This window comes from Salvelinus alpinus, chromosome 1 (assembly GCF_045679555.1).
Source record: "Salvelinus alpinus chromosome 1, SLU_Salpinus.1, whole genome shotgun sequence".
Classification (NCBI taxonomy): Eukaryota; Metazoa; Chordata; class Actinopteri; order Salmoniformes; family Salmonidae; genus Salvelinus; species Salvelinus alpinus.
In genome coordinates this window covers 103,310,926-103,320,879 of record NC_092086.1, presented here as the reverse complement: position 1 = coordinate 103,320,879, position 9,954 = coordinate 103,310,926, and positions in this window count along the sequence as shown.

Below are 9,954 nucleotides of genomic sequence, written 5' to 3'. Positions count from 1 at the left end.
TTGTGGGAGAAGGAGGAGGGGGAGGAATTTATTTACATTTGATTTAACTAGGCAAGTCAGTTGAGAACAAATTCTTATTTACAATGGTGGCCTACCCCGGCCAAACCTGGACAACGCTGGGCCAATTGTGCGCTGCCCTATGGGACTCCCAATCACAGCCTGTTGTGATACAGCCTGGAATCAAACCAGGGTCTGTAGTGATGTCTCTAGCACTGAGATGCAGTACCTTAGACCGCTGCGCCACTCGAGAGGGGGAGGAGGAGGAAGAGGATGGTGAGGAGGAAGGAGGAGGAGGAAGAGGAGGAAGAGCAGGGAGGAGGAGGAGGAGAGAGAAACAAACAAAGCAAGGTGCAATGGGAGGGGTTATGACATAGCTGTAGGGAGGTGAAACTAAACAGGAGATTTACATGATGATACACTGGAACTTGGTACTGATTCACTAGACCTGAAAACACCATACTGGTAAGTGGAAAGACAGAAATACCTAGACACAATAGAATACATGCAATGGGCTTTTCTAGTTTTTATGTTACCATTGAGGGATAGTTGAGTTTATCTTACCAAAAATCCGATTGTGAAGATAAAACACAGCACAAAATGTGATATTAGTGCATAATTTAATACTGCACTTGAACTTATGGTTTAAGGCTATCGAATGTGTTGAGGTACAGTACTTTGTGTACTTAGTGTGTAGATGAACTCAGCAAAAAAAGAAATGTCCTCACTGTCAACTGTGTTTATTTTCAGCAAATTTAACATGTGTAAATATTTGTATGAACATAACAAGATTCAACAACTGAGACATAAACTGAACAAGTTCCACAGACATGTGACTAACAGAAATGGAATAATGTGTCCCTGAACAAAGGGGGGGTCAAAATCAAAAGTAACAGTCAGCATCTGGTGTGGCCACCAGCTACATTAAGTACTGCAGTGAATCTCCTCCTCATGGACTGCACCAGATTTGCCAGTTCTTGCTGTGAGATGTTACCCCACTCTTCCACCAAGGCACCTGCAAGTTCCCGGACATTTCTGGGGGGAATGGCCCTAGCCCTCACCCTCCGATCCAACAGGTCCCAGACGTGCTCAATGGGATTGAGATCCGGGCTCTTCGCTGGCCATAGCAGAACACTGACATTCCTGTCTTGCAGAAAATCACGCACAGAACGAGCAGTATGGCTGGTGGCATTGTCATGCTGGAGGGTCATGTCAGGATGAACCTGCAGAAAAGGTACCACATGAGGGACAAGGATGTCTTCCCTGTAACGCACAGCGTTGAGATTGCCTGCAATGACAACAAGCTCAGTCCGATGATGCTGTGACACACCGCCCCAGACCATGACGGAACCTCCACCTCCAAATCGATCCCGCTCCAGAGTGTAACGCTCATTCCTTCGACGATAAACGCGAATCCGACCATCACCTCTGGTGAGACAAAACCGCGACTCGTCAGTGAAGAGCACTTTTTGCCAGTCCTGTCTGGTCCAGCGACAGTGGGTTTGTGCCCATAGGCGACGTTGTTGCTGGTGAGGACATGCCTTACAACAGGCCTACAAGCCCTCAGTCCAGCCTCTCTCAGCCTATTGCGGACAGTCTGAGCACTGATGGATTGTGCGTTCCTGGTGTAACTCGGGCAGTTGTTGTTGCCATCCTGTACCTGTCCCGCAGGTGTGATGTTCGGATGTACCGATCCTGTGCAGGTGTTGTTACACGTGGTCTGCCACTGCTAGGACAATCAGCTGTCCGTCCTGTCTCCCTGTAGCGCTGTCTTAGGCGTCTCACAGTACGGACATTGCAATTTATTGCCCTGGCCACATCTGCAGTCCTCATGCCTCCTTGCAGCATGCCTAAGGCACGTTCACGCAGATGAGCAGGGACCCTGGGCATCTTTCTTTTGGTGTTTTTCAGAGTCAGTAGAAAGGCCTCTTTAGTGTCCTACGTTTTCATAACTGTGACCTTAATTACCTATTGTCTGTAAGCTGTTCGTGTCTTAACGACCGTTCCACAGGTGCATGTTCATTAATTGTTGATGGTTCATTGAACAAGCATGGGAAACAGTGTTTAAACCCTTGACAATGAAGATCTGTGAAGTTATTTGGATTTTTACAAATTATCTTTGAAAGACAGGGTCCTGAAAAAGGGATGTTTCATTTTTTGCTGAGTTTATGATTTGCTCTGTAAACTGGAATAGCAGGAGTGTTGTCATACTGTCATTTTTTACTGTACAACATCAGATGAGATAACATTCCTAGAACTCATCATAGTTTCTCAGATATCAACATTGGTGCTGTTCCTGTTGCATTAGAGGAGAGGCTCGAGGCCCCAAAGCGGTCTGGTGGCAAAGCCTCTCTTCCTGCAGCTGTTCCTTACCCCAGGGAATCTCCAGACTGGTACAACAGTGGAAAGATGAAGGCATTCAACAATAAAATGTGATGGTTTACAACAGGTAAGGAAGTAATGCTTTGAGATGTGTAGTCTGTGTATTGTGCTAGTCTGAGTTTGTTTCTGTGGATATTTTTTTACTTCTTCAAATATAGCATTTATTCATATAGTGTTTTTTGTATGTTGAGCATTTTTCAGAGTTGCAGAAGATGCAGAAAAGTGCAGGCACATTCCCACCATACCTATTGTACCTAACCATACTGTACCTAACATACTGGAATGAACCAGTACAATACATTCATCACTGTACACAATCAGCATTCAGGATTAGACCCACACATTGTATAATTAAGCAATAAGGCACGAGGGGGTGTGGTATATGGCCAATATACCACGGCTAAGGGCTGTTCTTAAGCACAACACAATGCAGAGTGCTTGGATACAGCCCTTAGCCGTGGTATATTGGCCATATTCCACAAACCCTCAAGGTGCCTTATTGGTATTATAAACTGTTTAAAAATACATGTTTTGACATACCCGTGGTACATGGTCTGATATACCACGGCTGTCAGCCAATCAGCATTCAGGGCTCGAACCACTCATTTAATAAAACTACAAAAAAACACTGTATTCACTATGTACACTTTGCTCAGCGGGCAACTCTGTCTTTCTTGATTCTCCACAGTGGATGTGATTCTGGATCCTGATACGGCTCATCTCTCTCTCTCTCCTCCTGTCTGCAGACGGGAAACAAGTGACACGGAGAGACCCGAGAAGAGGAGAGCAAAGAAAGAATCTTCCAGACTACTCAGCATAATTTAATCTGAGCGTCAGTGTCCTGGGAAAGGAGGGCTTTTCCACAGGGAGGTGTTATTACAAAGTAATGGTGAAGGGGAAGACTGACTGGACATTAGGAGTGGCGAGAGAGTCCATAAACAGGAAGGGCAGTGTTTTACTAAACCCTGAGAATGAATACTAGTTGATTTAGCTGAGAGATGGGAGCACATACAAAGCTCTTGGTGACTCTCCTGTTCCTCTCTCCTTGACCCCAGGGTCGGGGTGTACGTAGACTACGAACAAGGGTGGGTATCCTTTTATGATGTGGGAGCTCAATGCCATATCTACTTCTTCATGGGCTACAACTTGAAGGCATCAAATTGTATAACAGCCTTAATTTTGTGAGACCCCAGGAAGAGTAGCTGCTGCCTTGGCATAATAATATCTGGAATCAAGGTGAGACCCAAGTGCAGACTGTGTGAAGTAACAATGTTTATTGTAACACCAGGGGCAGGCAAACGACAGGTCAAGGCAGGCTCAGGGTCAGGGACAGGCAGAGTTCAGTAAACCAGAGGTGGAGCAAAGGTACCGGACGGCAGGCAGGCTCAGGGTCAGGGACAGGCAGAGTTCAGTAAACCAGAGGTGGAGCAAAGGTACCGGACGGCAGGCAGACTCAGGGTCAGGGACAGGCAGAGTTCAGTAAACCAGAGGTGGAGCAAAGGTACCGGATGGCAGGCAGACTCAGGGTCAGGGACAGGCAGAGTTCAGTAAACCAGAGGTGGAGCAAAGGTACCGGACGGCAGGCAGGCTCAGGGTCAGGGACAGGCAGAGTTCAGTAAACCAGAGGTGGAGCAAAGGTACCGGACGGCAGGCAGGCTCAGGGTCAGGGACAGGCAGAGTTCAGTAAACCAGAGGTGGAGCAAAGGTACCGGACGGCAGGCAGACTCAGGGTCAGGGACAGGCAGAGGTCAATAATCCAGAGGTGGAGCAAAGGTAGGCTCGGGGTCCGGGACGGGCAGAGTGGTCAGGTGGGCAGGTACAAGGTCAGGACAGGCAAGGGTCAAAAACCAGGAGGATGAGAAAAAGAGATGCAGGGAAAAAGACAGGCGCTGACAGGACGAACGCTGGTAAGCTTGACAAATAAGACGAACTGGCAACAGACAAACAGAAAACACAGGTATAAATACACAGGGGATAATGGGGAAGATAGGTGACACCTGGAGGGGGTGGAGACAAGCACAAAGACAGGTGAAACGGATCAGGGCGTGACAAATAAAACCATAATAAATACAAATACAAACTTTGCTGACACACTCAATCCATACTTCAGCCCAGGGGTCAATCACAGTCGCAATAAAGCCCCACTGGTCATTTCTCCTGTCAATCACAAAGACTAAATCTACACTTCAGGACATATGTAAATGTATATATTTATTTAAAATGTCTGTTTATCTAAATACATGTTACAAATATCAAAATCTATGTAAAGTAAGTCTACTCACATACAAGGAACTATGTAAAGTTTCTGTCTAATAGTCAGCTGTACATTGATTGGTCGTTTATCATGTTACCTATTCAAGCAGTTTGAAGGCATTTGGACAAGGCATTGGGATGTTGGTTTAGACACCATTCATCATTAAAGCACTGCAGTGGTCAAGAGATGACTGCTCTTTCAAGTAGAAAGATAATACACATTCTTAGATTAAAGCGAGTAAAGTCATATAAGTTAGCACATTTTGAGAATTATTTTAGTAATTAATCATAATATTATTATTAACCATTATGTACACAGGTGATGTTACAGGTATGATAAGGTATCCAGACTGGTAGAATCTTCTCACTCCAAAGTCAGGATTCTAACATTTCGGAGTCAGGATTCCTCTGTTCCACGTCTTTCGGAACTGCAACAAACAGAGGAAAAACAAATCACCAATGACATCACAATTCAATCCCTGTGGGTATTCAACCTGGCTCCAACACAATCACTCACTCCCATCCTTAGGCCTTAGGTCCTTGACCTGTTCATATACTGATAACCTTAATGCCTGTGACAATGAGGCTGATTAATACTAGCTACAACAGTTCATTATGATTCTTACCTTACTGAACAGGGTTCCTGTTTTGTGGAAGATGAAAGGTTTCCTTGAAGTGGAGGGTGGCTTGGTGAGTTCTATTGGGTTATTTGGAAGGGGAAAGGATTCGTGCTGGGACAGAGGTAGCATCCAAGTAATCTAGCAGCTCCTGAGTAATATCAAATCTATAGAGAAGAGAACCCCTTATAGTGTTACAGAGAACACTTAACACCTGCAAACGTAGCTCACCTCAGAAACAACTCGACAACCCCCGATTTGGTGTTGAGAAAGACATTTGGATCCATAATATTATAGGAGTTTGGGGGTACAGTATGCTGCTAATGACTGTTTTGGCAGAGGGGACAGAAACTCACATTTTGTTGACGTCAATCCCTGCCTCTTTCTCCACCGTCTCGTCTGTGGCCTCCAGGTCACCTGGAATAACCTTGTGCTGGGGAGGAAAGAATCTATGTACTTATTCATACCAGAAAGGTGTGTCTACAGGAGAAAGTATTTTGATGTAACATGTTACATAAGCTAAGTTAACATAATAGGACATTGAAGGCAAGGATACACTAGGTGGTGTACAGTGCCTTCGGAAAGTATTTAGACCCCTTGACTTTTTCAAAATTTTGTTAGGTTACAGCCTTATTCTAAAATTGCTGAAATTATTTTTTCCTCATCAATCTACACACAATACCCATAATGACAAAGCAAAAACATGTTTTTAGACATTTTTGCAAATGTATTAAAATGTTAAAATAGAAATGTCAAATTTACATAAGTATTCAGACCCTTTACTCAGTACTTTGTTGAAGCACCTTTGGCAGCAATTACAGCCTCAAGTCTTTTTGGGTATAACGCTACAAGCTTGGCACACCTGTATTTGGGAAGTTTCTCCCATTCTTCTCTGCAGATCCTCTCAAGCTCTGTCAGGTTGGATGGGGATAGCTATTTTCAGGTCTCTCCAGAGATGTTCGATCGGGTTCAAGTCCGGGACTATGTTTAACCTTTTTTTGGTTACTACATGATTCCATATGTTTTATTTCATAGTTTTGAGGTGTTCACTATTATTCTACAATGTAGAAAATAGTAAAAATAAAGAAAAACCCTGGAATGTGTAAGGTTCTGTATTTATTTTCTTAGTCAACCTTGTGTTTTGTTTCATTGTGTTCTTGAACGTAGTCCTGTCTTTAATTTTTGTTCATTGATTTCACCTGTGTTAGTTACTCACCTGGTCTCATCAGCTCCTTATTTAGTTCAGTTCATTCTGTTTGTGCCTTTGTGAGGTATTGATCGTTTTGACTCTACTAAGCCTTTTCCTAGCTTGTTTGTGAGAACCAGTTATAGCCTTCAGTTCTAGTTTTGATTCACCTGCCTGTTTGCCAGCTGTGTATGACCATTGCCTGCCTGTGACCACGATTGCTGCCTTCTGCGAAATAAAACACCTGCCGCGCTCTGCACGTGAATCTACACCTTTTTCTCCCTGAGTATTCATTACAGAATGACTAGGTGTGTTCAAACTTGACTGGTACAATGTGTCAAAAAGTACCTTTGACCATAAGAAATAGAAGTCCTTTGGTTTTCTAAAAAATGATTTTAATTCATTCATTGCCCATTGCCGTGTCCCTGGTTCTGATTGGAGGAGATTTCACCTTTGACCCCAAGTGTCACTGGAACTTCCTGGATTACGATATTGGGTTGGGAAGCCATACCAATGATAGACTCCAGTCTCAATGGCTACAGTAGAAACAATAGAATAGTCCTCAGCCCTCCCAGTCAAACAAAGGTCAGGTGCGGCTAGCTGTATTCAGGTTCCTCAAGGTATGCATGGTATGCCCCCCCCCCCCCCCCCCAGGAAGTTACAGTAACACTTTAGGTCAAAGGTGAAATTAAAAATAGTGTTCCTGTGTGGAGTATCACGATCCTGCTGGGAGAATACAGGAGATGGGAGGAGCACTGTAAATCACTACCAGTTCACACCCTGGACTACACCATACTCCAAGGTTTCACCCACACCTCCATAGCATTATAAAATGTTTTAAAGTCATAGGTCTGCAATTATAACAATTATCAGTAGTATTTTGGACAGAATAATGATTGTATCTATAAAACACAAAAAACGCACATACAATTGGAGCCAATCAAAAAAGTTGGGTGTGGGTGGAGCTCTGGTTGAGGTAGTGATTGGGATTGCTTTGATTATGTCTGTCACGGTTCCAACTGAGGTTTCCTTTGTTATTGTTTCCACTATCGTGGCTGATGCTGAGGCTAATGACAGCGTCACAGTTAGAAGCTAGGCTCTGGAAGGGGCTTAGAGATTGTAGGGTTGTACGTTCTGAGCTAGCCACCATCTGATGCGACTCAGCTAGCAGCCTCTGTAGACGATTGGTGGAAGAACACTCGTCCTCTTAGGAATACAGACAAAAGATAATGAAGTTTAAGACCGAATTGTTTATGTCCATGATGCATAGTTATTATGAAGGCCAGGAGTTTTTCCTGTCAGGTTACGTGGTCCACTCACATCATCTACAGCTGTAGAAAGGCTTCCCAGGTTGCCATTGACAACACCTTGTTGACAGGCGGTTGGTGGAGAGGCGGAGTCATTGGCAGGACTGGGGCTCCTCCTACTCCGAGAAGAAGCGGAGGGGATATCCATGTACACACAGGTGAGATCACCTTGGCTGGGAAAGCAGTCAGTCAATCATTTAATCAGCCAATCAATCAACCAATTGCTATCCCTGAGAGAAATGTGAGGTCAACATAAAAGAGTGTACCATTCTTTCTCAGTATAGTCTTTCCCTACCAGGTGTTCTGAGTCTTTCAGAGCTCTGGGGCTGATGTACACCACCAGTATGGAGGTGTCCTCCATTAAACACAACTAGGAGCTCTATCCCTGTCCCTGTCGGAGAGTTGTCTACTTCAGATGGGGTAGGTTCACTCTGTTCCTGGCCTTCAGATGTACAACTACACCTACAGCTCTGCCTTGCCTGTCCGTCAGTCATACTACCACAGCCACAGCTTTGCCCTGCCTGTCCGTCAGTCATACTACCAGAGCCACAGCTTTGCCCTGCCTGTCCGTCAGTCATACTACCACAGCCACAGCTCTGCCTTGCCTGTCCATCACTCATACTACCACAGCCACAGCTTTGCCCTGCCTGTCCGTCAGTCATACTACCACAGCCACAGCTTTGCCCTGCTGTCACACCCTGACCGCAGAGAGCCTTTTATGTCTCTATTTTGGTTTGGTCAGGGTGTGATTTGGGTGGGCATTCTATGTTCATTTTCTATGTTTTGTATTTCTTTGTGTTTGGCCGGGTGTGGTTCTCAATCAGAGGCAGCTGTCTATCGTTGTCGCTGATTGAGAATCATACTTAGGTAGCTTTTTCCCACCTGTGTTTTGTGGGTAGTTGTTTTCTGTTTAGTGTTTTGCACCTGACAGGACTGTTTCGGTTATTCACTTTGTTGTTTTTGTTTAGTGTTCAGTTTTAATAAAAAGTCATGAACACTTACCACGCTGCGCTTTGGTCCAATGATTCCTCTTCATCCGACGATGACACCCATTACACCTGCCTGTCCGTCAGCCATACTACCACAGCCACAACTAGCTGTATTATAGGAGCCAGGTCCTGTCTGTCCCTTAATCCTACTGTTACACCCATATTCAGGGGACTCCATCCTCTCCACCAGAGAACTGGCATTCGTACTGATTCCCCCCTCACACAACGCTTCCCTGCATTATTTTCCTGACGATCCCTGATGGCTGTAGTGCGATACTCTGTCCTTACTGCTAACTTTACCAGAAGTGTGACTCAGCGAACCCACATTCCCGCTGTTATTACCACCAAAATTCCCGCTAACTCCACTCTGACTCTGTGTCCCTCTACCTTCTTTTCCTGAAGTTCCCTGGTGGCTGTAGTTCGAGACTCTGTCGCTAAAGCTAACTTGATTGGGAGAATTGAACAGCCTCATTTCGTTGGGTAATGGAGTCTACAAGGTGTTGAAAGCGTTCCACAGGGATGCTGGCCCATGTTGACTACAATGCTTCCCACAGTTGTGCCAAATTGGCTGGATGTCTTTGGGTGGAGGACCATTCTTGATACACACAGAAAACTGATGAGCGTGAAAAACCCAGCAGCATTGCAGTTCTTAACACAAACCAGTGTGCCTGACACCTACTACCATACCCCGTTCAAAGGCACTTAAATCTTTTGTCTTGTCCATTCACCCTCTGAATGGCACACATTCACAATCCATGTCAAGGTTTAAAAATTATTCTTTAACCTGTCTCCTCCCCTTCATCTACACTGATTGAAGTGGATTTGACAAGTGACATCAATAAGGGATCATAGCTTTTACCTGGATTCACCTGGGCATTCTATATCACGGAAAAAGCAGGGGTCCTTAATGTTTTGTACACTCAGTGAGGTTGGAATAATACTGTGAAATTGTGGAAATGATGATACCACCCTTTTAGTGTAAGAGCTGTTTGAAAAGACCGTCTCAAATTTCAGCCTGTTGTGGTGGGATGGAGTTTTGGCCTGCCTGGTAACAAAATGATTGCTTTCGAAATTGCTCTTTGCTAAGAATTTTAATTGAAAACACTCAATTGTTAAATGTATCCACTATTATTTCATACAACCGACAATAACTTTTTTTGGGGGGGGGGTACAGTCAATGTACAGTCACTCGATAATAAGATGGAGGACCTCCAATCGCGAAT